Genomic DNA, 20,539 nt, shown 5'->3' with positions numbered 1-20,539 from the left:
GAGTTTGTCGCAAACCTATAGAAAGTTCGTAATACTAAAACCAAGTAAATTCAAATGGTGACAACTACTGTGCAATTACTAAAGTAGGAAAATCTCTCTATCACTAAAAGTATGATATGAATAGCTTGACATTTAGTGTCTATTGGTGAAATACATTTAATTTGCCTCTTGGTTGAAGGTGTACTTTCTTAAACAGTTTGTGATTTTCCCACTCTGCACTATGTTCCATTTCACAAAATGACACATTGCTTAAAAGACACTCGACCGAACAGAGCCTTGAACCCTGGACCCTCAGATTAAAAGTCAGATGCTCTACCGACTGAGCTATCCAGGCTCTTCTGCGATAGGTCGCAAAAATGCAGAAAGTTCGTAATACAAAAAACAAGTTATTTCAAATGATGACAACTACTAGTTACTGTGCAATTACTAAAGTAGGAAAATCTCTCTATCACTAAAAGTATGAACTGAAAAGCTTGACATTTAGTGTCTCTTGATGAAATACATTTAATTTGCCTCTTGGTTGAAGGTGTACATTCTTAAACAGTTTGTGATTTTCCCACTCTGCACTATGTTCCATTTCACAAAAATGACACATTGCTTAAAAGACACTCGCCCGAACAGGGACTTGAACCCTGGACCCTCAGATTAAAGTTCTGATGTTTTACCGACTCCAGGCTCTTCTGGAGTCTGTCGCAAACCTATAGAAAGTTCGTAATACAAAAACAAGTAAATTCAAATGGTGACAACTACTGTGCAATTACTAAAGTAGGAAAGTCTCTCTATCACTAAAAGTATGATATGAATAGCTTGACATTTAGTGTCTATTGATGAAATACATTTAATTTGCCTCTTGTTTGAAGGTGTACATTCTTAAACAGTTTGTGATTTTCCCACTCTGCACTATGTTCCATTTCACAAATTGTCACATTGCTTAAAAGACACTCGCCCGAACAGACCCTTGATCCCTGGACCCTCAGATTAAAAGTCAGATGCTCTACCGACTGAGCTATCCAGGCTCTTCTGTGATAGGTCGCAAAAATGCAGAAAGTTCGTAATACAAAAAACAAGTCATATCAAATGATGACAACTACTAGTTACTGTGCAATTACTAAAGTTGGAAAATCTCTCTATCACTAAAAGTATGAACTGAAAAGCTTGACATTTAGTGTCTCTTGATGAAATACATTTAATTTGCCTCTTGGTTGAAGGTGTACATTCTTAAACAGTTTGTGATTTTCCCACTCTGCACTATGTTCCATTTCACAAAAACGACACATTGCTTAAAAGACACTCGCCCAAACAGGGACTTGAACCCTGGACCCTCAGATTAAAGTTGTGATGTTTTTCCGACTCCAGGCTCTTCTGGAGTTTGTCGCAAACCTATAGAAAGTTTGTAATACTAAAACCAAGTAAATTCAAATGGTGACAACTACTGTGCAATTACTAAAGTAGGAAAATCTCTCTATCACTAAAAGTATGATATGAATAGCTTGACATTTAGTGTCTATTGGTGAAATACATTTAATTTGCCTCTTGGTTGAAGGTGTACATTCTTAAACAGTTTGTGATTTTCCCACTCTGCACTATGTTCCATTTCACAAAATGACACATTGCTTAAAAGACACTCGCCAGAACAGACCCTTGAACCCTGGACCCTCAGATTAAAAGTCTGATGCTCTACCGACTGAGCTATCCAGGCTCTTCTGTGATAGGTCGCAAAAATGCAGAAAGTTCGTAATACAAAAAACAAGTCATATCAAATGATGACAACTACTAGTTACTGTGCAATTACTAAAGTTGGAAAATCTCTCTATCACTAAAAGTATGAACTGAAAAGCTTGACATTTAGTGTCTCTTGATGAAATACATTTAATTTGCCTCTTGGTTGAAGGTGTACATTCTTAAACAGTTTGTGATTTTCCCACTCTGCACTATGTTCCATTTCACAAAAATGACACATTTCAAATGATGACAACTACTAGTTACTGTGCAATTACTAAAGTAGGAAAATCTCTCTATCACTAAAAGTATGAACTGAAAAGCTTGACATTTAGTGTCTCTTGATGAAATACATTTAATTTGCCTCTTGGTTGAAGGTGTACATTCTTAAACAGTTTGTGATTTTCCCACTCTGCACTATGTTCCATTTCACAAAAATGACACATTGCTTAAAAGACACTCGCCCGAACAGGGACTTGAACCCTGGACCCTCAGATTAAAGTTCTGATGTTTTACCGACTCCAGGCTCTTCTGGAGTCTGTCGCAAACCTATAGAAAGTTCGTAATACAAAAACAAGTAAATTCAAATGGTGACAACTACTGTGCAATTACTAAAGTAGGAAAGTCTCTCTATCACTAAAAGTATGATATGAATAGCTTGACATTTAGTGTCTATTGATGAAATACATTTAATTTGCCTCTTGTTTGAAGGTGTACATTCTTAAACAGTTTGTGATTTTCCCACTCTGCACTATGTTCCATTTCACAAAATGACACATTGCTTAAAAGACAATCGCCCGAACAGGGACTTGAACCCTGGACCCTCAGATTAAAAGTCTGATGCTCTACCGACTGAGCTATCCAGGCTCTTCTGTGATAGGTCGCAAAAATGCAGAAAGTTCGTAATACAAAAAACAAGTCATTTCAAATGATGACAACTACTAGTTACTGTGCAATTACTAAAGAAGGAAAATCTCTCTATCACTAAAAGTATGAACTGAAAAGCTTGACATTTAGTGTCTCTTGATGAAATACATTTAATTTGCCTCTTGGTTGAAGGTGTACATTCTTAAACAGTTTGTGATTTTCCCACTCTGCACTATGTTCCATTTCACAAAAACGACACATTGCTTAAAAGACACTCACCCGAACAGGGACTTGAACCCTGGACCCTCAGATTAAAGTTCTGATGTTTTACCGACTCCAGGCTCTTCTGGAGTTTGTCGCAAACCTATAGAAAGTTCGTAATACTAAAACCAAGTAAATTCAAATGGTGACAACTACTGTGCAATTACTAAAGTAGGAAAATCTCTCTATCACTAAAAGTATGATATGAATAGCTTGACATTTAGTGTCTATTGGTGAAATACATTTAATTTGCCTCTTGGTTGAAGGTGTACTTTCTTAAACAGTTTGTGATTTTCCCACTCTGCACTATGTTCCATTTCACAAAATGACACATTGCTTAAAAGACACTCGACCGAACAGAGCCTTGAACCCTGGACCCTCAGATTAAAAGTCAGATGCTCTACCGACTGAGCTATCCAGGCTCTTCTGTGATAGGTCGCAAAAATGCAGAAAGTTCGTAATACAAAAAACAAGTTATTTCAAATGATGACAACTACTAGTTACTGTGCAATTACTAAAGTAGGAAAATCTCTCTATCACTAAAAGTATGAACTGAAAAGCTTGACATTTAGTGTCTCTTGATGAAATACATTTAATTTGCCTCTTGGTTGAAGGTGTACATTCTTAAACAGTTTGTGATTTTCCCACTCTGCACTATGTTCCATTTCACAAAAATGACACATTGCTTAAAAGACACTCGCCCGAACAGGGACTTGAACCCTGGACCCTCAGATTAAAGTTCTGATGTTTTACCGACTCCAGGCTCTTCTGGAGTCTGTCGCAAACCTATAGAAAGTTCGTAATACAAAAACAATTAAATTCAAATGGTGACAACTACTGTGCAATTACTAAAGTAGGAAAGTCTCTCTATCACTAAAAGTATGATATGAATAGCTTGACATTTAGTGTCTATTGATGAAATACATTTAATTTGCCTCTTGTTTGAAGGTGTACATTCTTAAACAGTTTGTGATTTTCCCACTCTGCACTATGTTCCATTTCACAAATTGTCACATTGCTTAAAAGACACTCGCCCGAACAGACCCTTGATCCCTGGACCCTCAGATTAAAAGTCAGATGCTCTACCGACTGAGCTATCCAGGCTCTTCTGTGATAGGTCGCAAAAATGCAGAAAGTTCGTAATACAAAAAACAAGTCATATCAAATGATGACAACTACTAGTTACTGTGCAATTACTAAAGTTGGAAAATCTCTCTATCACTAAAAGTATGAACTGAAAAGCTTGACATTTAGTGTCTCTTGATGAAATACATTTAATTTGCCTCTTGGTTGAAGGTGTACATTCTTAAACAGTTTGTGATTTTCCCACTCTGCACTATGTTCCATTTCACAAATTGTCACATTGCTTAAAAGACACTCACCCGAACAGGGACTTGAACCCTGGACCCTCAGATTAAAGTTCTGATGTTTTACCGACTCCAGGCTCTTCTGGAGTTTGTCGCAAACCTATAGAAAGTTCGTAATACTAAAACCAAGTAAATTCAAATGGTGACAACTACTGTGCAATTACTAAAGTAGGAAAATCTCTCTATCACTAAAAGTATGATATGAATAGCTTGACATTTAGTGTCTATTGGTGAAATACATTTAATTTGCCTCTTGGTTGAAGGTGTACTTTCTTAAACAGTTTGTGATTTTCCCACTCTGCACTATGTTCCATTTCACAAAATGACACATTGCTTAAAAGACACTCGCCCGAACAGAGCCTTGAACCCTGGACCCTCAGATTAAAAGTCAGATGCTCTACCGACTGAGCTATCCAGGCTCTTCTGTGATAGGTCGCAAAAATACAGAAAGTTCGTAATACAAAAAACAAGTCATTTCAAATGATGACAACTACTAGTTACTGTGCAATTACTAAAGTTGGAAAATCTCTCTATCACTAAAAGTATGAACTGAAAAGCTTGACATTTAGTGTCTCTTGATGAAATACATTTAATTTGCCTCTTGGTTGAAGGTGTACATTCTTAAACAGTTTGTGATTTTCCCACTCTGCACTATGTTCCATTTCACAAAAACGACACATTGCTTAAAAGACACTCACCCGAACAGGGACTTGAACCCTGGACCCTCAGATTAAAGTTCTGATGTTTTACCGACTCCAGGCTCTTCTGGAGTTTGTCGCAAACCTATAGAAAGTTCGTAATACTAAAACCAAGTAAATTCAAATGGTGACAACTACTGTGCAATTACTAAAGTAGGAAAATCTCTCTATCACTAAAAGTATGATATGAATAGCTTGACATTTAGTGTCTATTGGTGAAATACATTTAATTTGCCTCTTGGTTGAAGGTGTACTTTCTTAAACAGTTTGTGATTTTCCCACTCTGCACTATGTTCCATTTCACAAAATGACACATTGCTTAAAAGACACTCGACCGAACAGAGCCTTGAACCCTGGACCCTCAGATTAAAAGTCAGATGCTCTACCGACTGAGCTATCCAGGCTCTTCTGTGATAGGTCGCAAAAATGCAGAAAGTTCGTAATACAAAAAACAAGTTATTTCAAATGATGACAACTACTAGTTACTGTGCAATTACTAAAGTAGGAAAATCTCTCTATCACTAAAAGTATGAACTGAAAAGCTTGACATTTAGTGTCTCTTGATGAAATACATTTAATTTGCCTCTTGGTTGAAGGTGTACATTCTTAAACAGTTTGTGATTTTCCCACTCTGCACTATGTTCCATTTCACAAAAATGACACATTGCTTAAAAGACACTCGCCCGAACAGGGACTTGAACCCTGGACCCTCAGATTAAAGTTCTGATGTTTTACCGACTCCAGGCTCTTCTGGAGTCTGTCGCAAACCTATAGAAAGTTCGTAATACAAAAACAAGTAAATTCAAATGGTGACAACTACTGTGCAATTACTAAAGTAGGAAAGTCTCTCTATCACTAAAAGTATGATATGAATAGCTTGACATTTAGTGTCTATTGATGAAATACATTTAATTTGCCTCTTGTTTGAAGGTGTACATTCTTAAACAGTTTGTGATTTTCCCACTCTGCACTATGTTCCATTTCACAAATTGTCACATTGCTTAAAAGACACTCGCCCGAACAGACCCTTGATCCCTGGACCCTCAGATTAAAAGTCAGATGCTCTACCGACTGAGCTATCCAGGCTCTTCTGTGATAGGTCGCAAAAATGCAGAAAGTTCGTAATACAAAAAACAAGTCATATCAAATGATGACAACTACTAGTTACTGTGCAATTACTAAAGTTGGAAAATCTCTCTATCACTAAAAGTATGAACTGAAAAGCTTGACATTTAGTGTCTCTTGATGAAATACATTTAATTTGCCTCTTGGTTGAAGGTGTACATTCTTAAACAGTTTGTGATTTTCCCACTCTGCACTATGTTCCATTTCACAAATTGTCACATTGCTTAAAAGACACTCACCCGAACAGGGACTTGAACCCTGGACCCTCAGATTAAAGTTTTGATGTTTTACCGACTCCAGGCTCTTCTGGAGTTTGTCGCAAACCTATAGAAAGTTCGTAATACTAAAACCAAGTAAATTCAAATGGTGACAACTACTGTGCAATTACTAAAGTAGGAAAATCTCTCTATCACTAAAAGTATGATATGAATAGCTTGACATTTAGTGTCTATTGGTGAAATACATTTAATTTGCCTCTTGGTTGAAGGTGTACTTTCTTAAACAGTTTGTGATTTTCCCACTCTGCACTATGTTCCATTTCACAAAATGACACATTGCTTAAAAGACACTCGACCGAACAGAGCCTTGAACCCTGGACCCTCAGATTAAAAGTCAGATGCTCTACCGACTGAGCTATCCAGGCTCTTCTGTGATAGGTCGCAAAAATGCAGAAAGTTCGTAATACAAAAAACAAGTTATTTCAAATGATGACAACTACTAGTTACTGTGCAATTACTAAAGTAGGAAAATCTCTCTATCACTAAAAGTATGAACTGAAAAGCTTGACATTTAGTGTCTCTTGATGAAATACATTTAATTTGCCTCTTGGTTGAAGGTGTACATTCTTAAACAGTTTGTGATTTTCCCACTCTGCACTATGTTCCATTTCACAAAAATGACACATTGCTTAAAAGACACTCGCCCGAACAGGGACTTGAACCCTGGACCCTCAGATTAAAGTTCTGATGTTTTACCGACTCCAGGCTCTTCTGGAGTCTGTCGCAAACCTATAGAAAGTTCGTAATACAAAAACAAGTAAATTCAAATGGTGACAACTACTGTGCAATTACTAAAGTAGGAAAGTCTCTCTATCACTAAAAGTATGATATGAATAGCTTGACATTTAGTGTCTATTGATGAAATACATTTAATTTGCCTCTTGTTTGAAGGTGTACATTCTTAAACAGTTTGTGATTTTCCCACTCTGCACTATGTTCCATTTCACAAATTGTCACATTGCTTAAAAGACACTCGCCCGAACAGACCCTTGATCCCTGGACCCTCAGATTAAAAGTCAGATGCTCTACCGACTGAGCTATCCAGGCTCTTCTGTGATAGGTCGCAAAAATGCAGAAAGTTCGTAATACAAAAAACAAGTCATATCAAATGATGACAACTACTAGTTACTGTGCAATTACTAAAGTTGGAAAATCTCTCTATCACTAAAAGTATGAACTGAAAAGCTTGACATTTAGTGTCTCTTGATGAAATACATTTAATTTGCCTCTTGGTTGAAGGTGTACATTCTTAAACAGTTTGTGATTTTCCCACTCTGCACTATGTTCCATTTCACAAAAACGACACATTGCTTAAAAGACACTCGCCCGAACAGGGACTTGAACCCTGGACCCTCAGATTAAAGTTGTGATGTTTTTCCGACTCCAGGCTCTTCTGGAGTTTGTCGCAAACCTATAGAAAGTTTGTAATACTAAAACCAAGTAAATTCAAATGGTGACAACTACTGTGCAATTACTAAAGTAGGAAAATCTCTCTATCACTAAAAGTATGATATGAATAGCTTGACATTTAGTGTCTATTGGTGAAATACATTTAATTTGCCTCTTGGTTGAAGGTGTACATTCTTAAACAGTTTGTGATTTTCCCACTCTGCACTATGTTCCATTTCACAAAATGACACATTGCTTAAAAGACACTCGCCAGAACAGACCCTTGAACCCTGGACCCTCAGATTAAAAGTCTGATGCTCTACCGACTGAGCTATCCAGGCTCTTCTGTGATAGGTCGCAAAAATGCAGAAAGTTCGTAATACAAAAAACAAGTCATATCAAATGATGACAACTACTAGTTACTGTGCAATTACTAAAGTTGGAAAATCTCTCTATCACTAAAAGTATGAACTGAAAAGCTTGACATTTAGTGTCTCTTGATGAAATACATTTAATTTGCCTCTTGGTTGAAGGTGTACATTCTTAAACAGTTTGTGATTTTCCCACTCTGCACTATGTTCCATTTCACAAAAACGACACATTGCTTAAAAGACACTCACCCGAACAGGGACTTGAACCCTGGACCCTCAGATTAAAGTTCTGATGTTTTACCGACTCCAGGCTCTTCTGGAGTTTGTCGCAAACCTATAGAAAGTTCGTAATACTAAAACCAAGTAAATTCAAATGGTGACAACTACTGTGCAATTACTAAAGTAGGAAAATCTCTCTATCACTAAAAGTATGATATGAATAGCTTGACATTTAGTGTCTATTGGTGAAATACATTTAATTTGCCTCTTGGTTGAAGGTGTACTTTCTTAAACAGTTTGTGATTTTCCCACTCTGCACTATGTTCCATTTCACAAAATGACACATTGCTTAAAAGACACTCGACTGAACAGAGCCTTGAACCCTGGACCCTCAGATTAAAAGTCAGATGCTCTACCGACTGAGCTATCCAGGCTCTTCTGCGATAGGTCGCAAAAATGCAGAAAGTTCGTAATACAAAAAACAAGTTATTTCAAATGATGACAACTACTAGTTACTGTGCAATTACTAAAGTAGGAAAATCTCTCTATCACTAAAAGTATGAACTGAAAAGCTTGACATTTAGTGTCTCTTGATGAAATACATTTAATTTGCCTCTTGGTTGAAGGTGTACATTCTTAAACAGTTTGTGATTTTCCCACTCTGCACTATGTTCCATTTCACAAAAATGACACATTGCTTAAAAGACACTCGCCCGAACAGGGACTTGAACCCTGGACCCTCAGATTAAAGTTCTGATGTTTTACCGACTCCAGGCTCTTCTGGAGTCTGTCGCAAACCTATAGAAAGTTCGTAATACAAAAACAAGTAAATTCAAATGGTGACAACTACTGTGCAATTACTAAAGTAGGAAAGTCTCTCTATCACTAAAAGTATGATATGAATAGCTTGACATTTAGTGTCTATTGATGAAATACATTTAATTTGCCTCTTGTTTGAAGGTGTACATTCTTAAACAGTTTGTGATTTTCCCACTCTGCACTATGTTCCATTTCACAAATTGTCACATTGCTTAAAAGACACTCGCCCGAACAGACCCTTGATCCCTGGACCCTCAGATTAAAAGTCAGATGCTCTACCGACTGAGCTATCCAGGCTCTTCTGTGATAGGTCGCAAAAATGCAGAAAGTTCGTAATACAAAAAACAAGTCATATCAAATGATGACAACTACTAGTTACTGTGCAATTACTAAAGTTGGAAAATCTCTCTATCACTAAAAGTATGAACTGAAAAGCTTGACATTTAGTGTCTCTTGATGAAATACATTTAATTTGCCTCTTGGTTGAAGGTGTACATTCTTAAACAGTTTGTGATTTTCCCACTCTGCACTATGTTCCATTTCACAAAAACGACACATTGCTTAAAAGACACTCGCCCAAACAGGGACTTGAACCCTGGACCCTCAGATTAAAGTTGTGATGTTTTTCCGACTCCAGGCTCTTCTGGAGTTTGTCGCAAACCTATAGAAAGTTTGTAATACTAAAACCAAGTAAATTCAAATGGTGACAACTACTGTGCAATTACTAAAGTAGGAAAATCTCTCTATCACTAAAAGTATGATATGAATAGCTTGACATTTAGTGTCTATTGGTGAAATACATTTAATTTGCCTCTTGGTTGAAGGTGTACATTCTTAAACAGTTTGTGATTTTCCCACTCTGCACTATGTTCCATTTCACAAAATGACACATTGCTTAAAAGACACTCGCCAGAACAGACCCTTGAACCCTGGACCCTCAGATTAAAAGTCTGATGCTCTACCGACTGAGCTATCCAGGCTCTTCTGTGATAGGTCGCAAAAATGCAGAAAGTTCGTAATACAAAAAACAAGTCATATCAAATGATGACAACTACTAGTTACTGTGCAATTACTAAAGTTGGAAAATCTCTCTATCACTAAAAGTATGAACTGAAAAGCTTGACATTTAGTGTCTCTTGATGAAATACATTTAATTTGCCTCTTGGTTGAAGGTGTACATTCTTAAACAGTTTGTGATTTTCCCACTCTGCACTATGTTCCATTTCACAAAAATGACACATTTCAAATGATGACAACTACTAGTTACTGTGCAATTACTAAAGTAGGAAAATCTCTCTATCACTAAAAGTATGAACTGAAAAGCTTGACATTTAGTGTCTCTTGATGAAATACATTTAATTTGCCTCTTGGTTGAAGGTGTACATTCTTAAACAGTTTGTGATTTTCCCACTCTGCACTATGTTCCATTTCACAAAAATGACACATTGCTTAAAAGACACTCGCCCGAACAGGGACTTGAACCCTGGACCCTCAGATTAAAGTTCTGATGTTTTACCGACTCCAGGCTCTTCTGGAGTCTGTCGCAAACCTATAGAAAGTTCGTAATACAAAAACAAGTAAATTCAAATGGTGACAACTACTGTGCAATTACTAAAGTAGGAAAGTCTCTCTATCACTAAAAGTATGATATGAATAGCTTGACATTTAGTGTCTATTGATGAAATACATTTAATTTGCCTCTTGTTTGAAGGTGTACATTCTTAAACAGTTTGTGATTTTCCCACTCTGCACTATGTTCCATTTCACAAAATGACACATTGCTTAAAAGACAATCGCCCGAACAGGGACTTGAACCCTGGACCCTCAGATTAAAAGTCTGATGCTCTACCGACTGAGCTATCCAGGCTCTTCTGTGATAGGTCGCAAAAATGCAGAAAGTTCGTAATACAAAAAACAAGTCATTTCAAATGATGACAACTATTAGTTACTGTGCAATTACTAAAGAAGGAAAATCTCTCTATCACTAAAAGTATGAACTGAAAAGCTTGACATTTAGTGTCTCTTGATGAAATACATTTAATTTGCCTCTTGGTTGAAGGTGTACATTCTTAAACAGTTTGTGATTTTCCCACTCTGCACTATGTTCCATTTCACAAAAATGACACATTGCTTAAAAGACACTCGCCCGAACAGGGACTTGAACCCTGGACCCTCAGATTAAAGTTCTGATGTTTTACCGACTCCAGGCTCTTCTGGAGTTTGTCGCAAACCTATAGAAAGTTCGTAATACTAAAACCAAGTAAATTCAAATGGTGACAACTACTGTGCAATTACTAAAGTAGGAAAATCTCTCTATCACTAAAAGTATGATATGAATAGCTTGACATTTAGTGTCTATTGGTGAAATACATTTAATTTGCCTCTTGGTTGAAGGTGTACATTCTTAAACAGTTTGTGATTTTCCCACTCTGCACTATGTTCCATTTCACAAAATGACACATTGCTTAAAAGACACTCGCCCGAACAGACCCTTGATCCCTGGACCCTCAGATTAAAAGTCAGATGCTCTACCGACTGAGCTATCCAGGCTCTTCTGTGATAGGTCGCAAAAATGCAGAAAGTTCGTAATACAAAAAACAAGTCATATCAAATGATGACAACTACTAGTTACTGTGCAATTACTAAAGTTGGAAAATCTCTCTATCACTAAAAGTATGAACTGAAAAGCTTGACATTTAGTGTCTCTTGATGAAATACATTTAATTTGCCTCTTGGTTGAAGGTGTACATTCTTAAACAGTTTGTGATTTTCCCACTCTGCACTATGTTCCATTTCACAAAAACGACACATTGCTTAAAAGACACTCACCCGAACAGGGACTTGAACCCTGGACCCTCAGATTAAAGTTCTGATGTTTTACCGACTCCAGGCTCTTCTGGAGTTTGTCGCAAACCTATAGAAAGTTCGTAATACTAAAACCAAGTAAATTCAAATGGTGACAACTACTGTGCAATTACTAAAGTAGGAAAATCTCTCTATCACTAAAAGTATGATATGAATAGCTTGACATTTAGTGTCTATTGGTGAAATACATTTAATTTGCCTCTTGGTTGAAGGTGTACTTTCTTAAACAGTTTGTGATTTTCCCACTCTGCACTATGTTCCATTTCACAAAATGACACATTGCTTAAAAGACACTCGACCGAACAGAGCCTTGAACCCTGGACCCTCAGATTAAAAGTCAGATGCTCTACCGACTGAGCTATCCAGGCTCTTCTGTGATAGGTCGCAAAAATGCAGAAAGTTCGTAATACAAAAAACAAGTTATTTCAAATGATGACAACTACTAGTTACTGTGCAATTACTAAAGTAGGAAAATCTCTCTATCACTAAAAGTATGAACTGAAAAGCTTGACATTTAGTGTCTCTTGATGAAATACATTTAATTTGCCTCTTGGTTGAAGGTGTACATTCTTAAACAGTTTGTGATTTTCCCACTCTGCACTATGTTCCATTTCACAAAAATGACACATTGCTTAAAAGACACTCGCCCGAACAGGGACTTGAACCCTGGACCCTCAGATTAAAGTTCTGATGTTTTACCGACTCCAGGCTCTTCTGGAGTCTGTCGCAAACCTATAGAAAGTTCGTAATACAAAAACAATTAAATTCAAATGGTGACAACTACTGTGCAATTACTAAAGTAGGAAAGTCTCTCTATCACTAAAAGTAAGATATGAATAGCTTGACATTTAGTGTCTATTGATGAAATACATTTAATTTGCCTCTTGTTTGAAGGTGTACATTCTTAAACAGTTTGTGATTTTCCCACTCTGCACTATGTTCCATTTCACAAATTGTCACATTGCTTAAAAGACACTCGCCCGAACAGACCCTTGATCCCTGGACCCTCAGATTAAAAGTCAGATGCTCTACCGACTGAGCTATCCAGGCTCTTCTGTGATAGGTCGCAAAAATGCAGAAAGTTCGTAATACAAAAAACAAGTCATATCAAATGATGACAACTACTAGTTACTGTGCAATTACTAAAGTTGGAAAATCTCTCTATCACTAAAAGTATGAACTGAAAAGCTTGACATTTAGTGTCTCTTGATGAAATACATTTAATTTGCCTCTTGGTTGAAGGTGTACATTCTTAAACAGTTTGTGATTTTCCCACTCTGCACTATGTTCCATTTCACAAATTGTCACATTGCTTAAAAGACACTCACCCGAACAGGGACTTGAACCCTGGACCCTCAGATTAAAGTTCTGATGTTTTACCGACTCCAGGCTCTTCTGGAGTTTGTCGCAAACCTATAGAAAGTTCGTAATACTAAAACCAAGTAAATTCAAATGGTGACAACTACTGTGCAATTACTAAAGTAGGAAAATCTCTCTATCACTAAAAGTATGATATGAATAGCTTGACATTTAGTGTCTATTGGTGAAATACATTTAATTTGCCTCTTGGTTGAAGGTGTACTTTCTTAAACAGTTTGTGATTTTCCCACTCTGCACTATGTTCCATTTCACAAAATGACACATTGCTTAAAAGACACTCGCCCGAACAGAGCCTTGAACCCTGGACCCTCAGATTAAAAGTCAGATGCTCTACCGACTGAGCTATCCAGGCTCTTCTGTGATAGGTCGCAAAAATACAGAAAGTTCGTAATACAAAAAACAAGTCATTTCAAATGATGACAACTACTAGTTACTGTGCAATTACTAAAGTTGGAAAATCTCTCTATCACTAAAAGTATGAACTGAAAAGCTTGACATTTAGTGTCTCTTGATGAAATACATTTAATTTGCCTCTTGGTTGAAGGTGTACATTCTTAAACAGTTTGTGATTTTCCCACTCTGCACTATGTTCCATTTCACAAAAACGACACATTGCTTAAAAGACACTCACCCGAACAGGGACTTGAACCCTGGACCCTCAGATTAAAGTTCTGATGTTTTACCGACTCCAGGCTCTTCTGGAGTTTGTCGCAAACCTATAGAAAGTTCGTAATACTAAAACCAAGTAAATTCAAATGGTGACAACTACTGTGCAATTACTAAAGTAGGAAAATCTCTCTATCACTAAAAGTATGATATGAATAGCTTGACATTTAGTGTCTATTGGTGAAATACATTTAATTTGCCTCTTGGTTGAAGGTGTACTTTCTTAAACAGTTTGTGATTTTCCCACTCTGCACTATGTTCCATTTCACAAAATGACACATTGCTTAAAAGACACTCGACCGAACAGAGCCTTGAACCCTGGACCCTCAGATTAAAAGTCAGATGCTCTACCGACTGAGCTATCCAGGCTCTTCTGTGATAGGTCGCAAAAATGCAGAAAGTTCGTAATACAAAAAACAAGTTATTTCAAATGATGACAACTACTAGTTACTGTGCAATTACTAAAGTAGGAAAATCTCTCTATCACTAAAAGTATGAACTGAAAAGCTTGACATTTAGTGTCTCTTGATGAAATACATTTAATTTGCCTCTTGGTTGAAGGTGTACATTCTTAAACAGTTTGTGATTTTCCCACTCTGCACTATGTTCCATTTCACAAAAATGACACATTGCTTAAAAGACACTCGCCCGAACAGGGACTTGAACCCTGGACCCTCAGATTAAAGTTCTGATGTTTTACCGACTCCAGGCTCTTCTGGAGTCTGTCGCAAACCTATAGAAAGTTCGTAATACAAAAACAAGTAAATTCAAATGGTGACAACTACTGTGCAATTACTAAAGTAGGAAAGTCTCTCTATCACTAAAAGTATGATATGAATAGCTTGACATTTAGTGTCTATTGATGAAATACATTTAATTTGCCTCTTGTTTGAAGGTGTACATTCTTAAACAGTTTGTGATTTTCCCACTCTGCACTATGTTCCATTTCACAAATTGTCACATTGCTTAAAAGACACTCGCCCGAACAGACCCTTGATCCCTGGACCCTCAGATTAAAAGTCAGATGCTCTACCGACTGAGCTATCCAGGCTCTTCTGTGATAGGTCGCAAAAATGCAGAAAGTTCGTAATACAAAAAACAAGTCATATCAAATGATGACAACTACTAGTTACTGTGCAATTACTAAAGTTGGAAAATCTCTCTATCACTAAAAGTATGAACTGAAAAGCTTGACATTTAGTGTCTCTTGATGAAATACATTTAATTTGCCTCTTGGTTGAAGGTGTACATTCTTAAACAGTTTGTGATTTTCCCACTCTGCACTATGTTCCATTTCACAAATTGTCACATTGCTTAAAAGACACTCACCCGAACAGGGACTTGAACCCTGGACCCTCAGATTAAAGTTTTGATGTTTTACCGACTCCAGGCTCTTCTGGAGTTTGTCGCAAACCTATAGAAAGTTCGTAATACTAAAACCAAGTAAATTCAAATGGTGACAACTACTGTGCAATTACTAAAGTAGGAAAATCTCTCTATCACTAAAAGTATGATATGAATAGCTTGACATTTAGTGTCTATTGGTGTAATACATTTAATTTGCCTCTTGGTTGAAGGTGTACTTTCTTAAACAGTTTGTGATTTTCCCACTCTGCACTATGTTCCATTTCACAAAATGACACATTGCTTAAAAGACACTCGCCCGAACAGAGCCTTGAACCCTGGACCCTCAGATTAAAAGTCAGATGCTCTACCGACTGAGCTATCCAGGCTCTTCTGTGATAGGTCGCAAAAATACAGAAAGTTCGTAATACAAAAAACAAGTCATTTCAAATGATGACAACTACTAGTTACTGTGCAATTACTAAAGTAGGAAAATCTCTCTATCACTAAAAGTATGAACTGAAAAGCTTGACATTTAGTGTCTCTTGATGAAATACATTTAATTTGCCTCTTGGTTGAAGGTGTACATTCTTAAACAGTTTGTGATTTTCCCACTCTGCACTATGTTCCATTTCACAAAAACGACACATTGCTTAAAAGACACTCGCCCGAACAGGGACTTGAACCCTGGACCCTCAGATTAAAGTTCTGATGTTTTTCCGACTCCAGGCTCTTCTGGAGTTTGTCGCAAACCTATAGAAAGTTTGTAATACTAAAACCAAGTAAATTCAAATGGTGACAACTACTGTGCAATTACTAAAGTAGGAAAATCTCTCTATCACTAAAAGTATGATATGAATAGCTTGACATTTAGTGTCTATTGGTGAAATACATTTAATTTGCCTCTTGGTTGAAGGTGTACATTCTTAAACAGTTTGTGATTTTCCCACTCTGCACTATGTTCCATTTCACAAAATGACACATTGCTTAAAAGACACTCGCCAGAACAGACCCTTGAACCCTGGACCCTCAGATTAAAAGTCTGATGCTCTACCGACTGAGCTATCCAGGCTCTTCTGTGATAGGTCGCAAAAATGCAGAAAGTTCGTAATACAAAAAACAAGTCATATCAAATGATGACAACTACTAGTTACTGTGCAATTACTAAAGTTGGAAAATCTCTCTATCACTAAAAGTATGAACTGAAAAGCTTGACATTTAGTGTCTCTTGATGAAATACATTTAATTTGCCTCTTGGTTGAAGGTGTACATTCTTAAACAGTTTGTGATTTTCCCACTCTGCACTATGTTCCATTTCACAAAAATGACACATTTCAAATGATGACAACTACTAGTTACTGTGCAATTACTAAAGTAGGAAAATCTCTCTATCACTAAAAGTATGAACTGAAAAGCTTGACATTTAGTGTCTCTTGATGAAATACATTTAATTTGCCTCTTGGTTGAAGGTGTACATTCTTAAACAGTTTGTGATTTTCCCACTCTGCACTATGTTCCATTTCACAAAAATGACACATTGCTTAAAAGACACTCGCCCGAACAGGGACTTGAACCCTGGACCCTCAGATTAAAGTTCTGATGTTTTACCGACTCCAGGCTCTTCTGGAGTCTGTCGCAAACCTATAGAAAGTTCGTAATACAAAAACAAGTAAATTCAAATGGTGACAACTACTGTGCAATTACTAAAGTAGGAAAGTCTCTCTATCACTAAAAGTATGATATGAATAGCTTGACATTTAGTGTCTATTGATGAAATACATTTAATTTGCCTCTTGTTTGAAGGTGTACATTCTTAAACAGTTTGTGATTTTCCCACTCTGCACTATGTTCCATTTCACAAAATGACACATTGCTTAAAAGACAATCGCCCGAACAGGGACTTGAACCCTGGACCCTCAGATTAAAAGTCTGATGCTCTACCGACTGAGCTATCCAGGCTCTTCTGTGATAGGTCGCAAAAATGCAGAAAGTTCGTAATACAAAAAACAAGTCATTTCAAATGATGACAACTACTAGTTACTGTGCAATTACTAAAGAAGGAAAATCTCTCTATCACTAAAAGTATGAACTGAAAAGCTTGACATTTAGTGTCTCTTGATGAAATACATTTAATTTGCCTCTTGGTTGAAGGTGTACATTCTTAAACAGTTTGTGATTTTCCCACTCTGCACTATGTTCCATTTCACAAAAATGACACATTGCTTAAAAGACACTCGCCCGAACAGGGACTTGAACCCTGGACCCTCAGATTAAAGTTCTGATGTTTTACCGACTCCAGGCTCTTCTGGAGTTTGTCGCAAACCTATAGAAAGTTTGTAATACTAAAACCAAGTAAATTCAAATGGTGACAACTACTGTGCAATTACTAAAGTAGGAAAATCTCTCTATCACTAAAAGTATGATATGAATAGCTTGACATTTAGTGTCTATTGGTGAAATACATTTAATTTGCCTCTTGGTTGAAGGTGTACATTCTTAAACAGTTTGTGATTTTCCCACTCTGCACTATGTTCCATTTCACAAAATGACACATTGCTTAAAAGACACTCGCCCGAACAGACCCTTGATCCCTGGACCCTCAGATTAAAAGTCAGATGCTCTACCGACTGAGCTATCCAGGCTCTTCTGTGATAGGTCGCAAAAATGCAGAAAGTTCGTAATACAAAAAACAAGTCATATCAAATGATGACAACTACTAGTTACTGTGCAATTACTAAAGTTGGAAAATCTCTCTATCACTAAAAGTATGAACTGAAAAGCTTGACATTTAGTGTCTCTTGATGAAATACATTTAATTTGCCTCTTGGTTGAAGGTGTACATTCTTAAACAGTTTGTGATTTTCCCACTCTGCACTATGTTCCATTTCACAAAAACGACACATTGCTTAAAAGACACTCACCCGAACAGGGACTTGAACCCTGGACCCTCAGATTAAAGTTCTGATGTTTTACCGACTCCAGGCTCTTCTGGAGTTTGTCGCAAACCTATAGAAAGTTCGTAATACTAAAACCAAGTAAATTCAAATGGTGACAACTACTGTGCAATTACTAAAGTAGGAAAATCTCTCTATCACTAAAAGTATGATATGAATAGCTTGACATTTAGTGTCTATTGGTGAAATACATTTAATTTGCCTCTTGGTTGAAGGTGTACTTTCTTAAACAGTTTGTGATTTTCCCACTCTGCACTATGTTCCATTTCACAAAATGACACATTGCTTAAAAGACACTCGACCGAACAGAGCCTTGAACCCTGGACCCTCAGATTAAAAGTCAGATGCTCTACCGACTGAGCTATCCAGGCTCTTCTGTGATAGGTCGCAAAAATGCAGAAAGTTCGTAATACAAAAAACAAGTTATTTCAAATGATGACAACTACTAGTTACTGTGCAATTACTAAAGTAGGAAAATCTCTCTATCACTAAAAGTATGAACTGAAAAGCTTGACATTTAGTGTCTCTTGATGAAATACATTTAATTTGCCTCTTGGTTGAAGGTGTACATTCTTAAACAGTTTGTGATTTTCCCACTCTGCACTATGTTCCATTTCACAAAAATGACACATTGCTTAAAAGACACTCGCCCGAACAGGGACTTGAACCCTGGACCCTCAGATTAAAGTTCTGATGTTTTACCGACTCCAGGCTCTTCTGGAGTCTGTCGCAAACCTATAGAAAGTTCGTAATACAAAAACAAGTAAATTCAAATGGTGACAACTACTGTGCAATTACTAAAGTAGGAAAGTCTCTCTATCACTAAAAGTATGATATGAATAGCTTGACATTTAGTGTCTATTGATGAAATACATTTAATTTGCCTCTTGTTTGAAGGTGTACATTCTTAAACAGTTTGTGATTTTCCCACTCTGCACTATGTTCCATTTCACAAAATGACACATTGCTTAAAAGACAATCGCCCGAACAGGGACTTGAACCCTGGACCCTCAGATTAAAAGTCTGATGCTCTACCGACTGAGCTATCCAGGCTCTTCTGTGATAGGTCGCAAAAATGCAGAAAGTTCGTAATACAAAAAACAAGTCATTTCAAATGATGACAACTACTAGTTACTGTGCAATTACTAAAGAAGGAAAATCTCTCTATCACTAAAAGTATGAACTGAAAAGCTTGACATTTAGTGTCTCTTGATGAAATACATTTAATTTGCCTCTTGGTTGAAGGTGTACATTCTTAAACAGTTTGTGATTTTCCCACTCTGCACTATGTTCCATTTCACAAAAATGACACATTGCTTAAAAGACACTCGCCCGAACAGGGACTTGAACCCTGGACCCTCAGATTAAAGTTCTGATGTTTTACCGACTCCAGGCTCTTCTGGAGTTTGTCGCAAACCTATAGAAAGTTTGTAATACTAAAACCAAGTAAATTCAAATGGTGACAACTACTGTGCAATTACTAAAGTAGGAAAATCTCTCTATCACTAAAAGTATGATATGAATAGCTTGACATTTAGTGTCTATTGGTGAAATACATTTAATTTGCCTCTTGGTTGAAGGTGTACATTCTTAAACAGTTTGTGATTTTCCCACTCTGCACTATGTTCCATTTCACAAAATGACACATTGCTTAAAAGACACTCGCCCGAACAGACCCTTGATCCCTGGACCCTCAGATTAAAAGTCAGATGCTCTACCGACTGAGCTATCCAGGCTCTTCTGTGATAGGTCGCAAAAATGCAGAAAGTTCGTAATACAAAAAACAAGTCATATCAAATGATGACAACTACTAGTTACTGTGCAATTACTAAAGTTGGAAAATCTCTCTATCACTAAAAGTATGAACTGAAAAGCTTGACATTTAGTGTCTCTTGATGAAATACATTTAATTTGCCTCTTGGTTGAAGGTGTACATTCTTAAACAGTTTGTGATTTTCCCACTCTGCACTATGTTCCATTTCACAAAAACGACACATTGCTTAAAAGACACTCACCCGAACAGGGACTTGAACCCTGGACCCTCAGATTAAAGTTCTGATGTTTTACCGACTCCAGGCTCTTCTGGAGTTTGTCGCAAACCTATAGAAAGTTCGTAATACTAAAACCAAGTAAATTCAAATGGTGACAACTACTGTGCAATTACTAAAGTAGGAAAATCTCTCTATCACTAAAAGTATGATATGAATAGCTTGACAT

At 36.9% G+C, this 20,539-nt stretch overlaps 4 non-coding genes across 4 annotated transcripts; all 4 read right to left on the bottom strand.

The window, feature by feature from the left end:
- Window positions 1-2,513: 2,513 nt before the first annotated feature.
- On the bottom strand, window positions 2,514-2,586 carry TRNAK-UUU (transfer RNA lysine (anticodon UUU)). The gene has a single exon. It is a non-coding gene; the product is annotated as a tRNA-Lys (tRNA).
- An 8,321-nt stretch (window positions 2,587-10,907) lies between these two features.
- Window positions 10,908-10,980, bottom strand: TRNAK-UUU (transfer RNA lysine (anticodon UUU)). Its single transcript has one exon. It is a non-coding gene; the product is annotated as a tRNA-Lys (tRNA).
- Window positions 10,981-17,254: 6,274 nt separating this feature from the next.
- TRNAK-UUU (transfer RNA lysine (anticodon UUU)) lies at window positions 17,255-17,327 on the bottom strand. The gene has a single exon. It is a non-coding gene; the product is annotated as a tRNA-Lys (tRNA).
- A 1,975-nt stretch (window positions 17,328-19,302) lies between these two features.
- Window positions 19,303-19,375, bottom strand: TRNAK-UUU (transfer RNA lysine (anticodon UUU)). The gene has a single exon. It is a non-coding gene; the product is annotated as a tRNA-Lys (tRNA).
- Window positions 19,376-20,539: the final 1,164 nt, after the last annotated feature.

The sequence above is a fragment of the Taudactylus pleione genome, unplaced genomic scaffold (genome assembly GCF_031769625.1).
Source record: "Taudactylus pleione unplaced genomic scaffold, aTauple2 ptg000454l, whole genome shotgun sequence".
Taxonomy (NCBI): Eukaryota; Metazoa; Chordata; class Amphibia; order Anura; family Myobatrachidae; genus Taudactylus; species Taudactylus pleione.
Note: the sequence above shows the minus strand (reverse complement) of the source record. Positions and strands in the feature narration are given on the sequence as shown.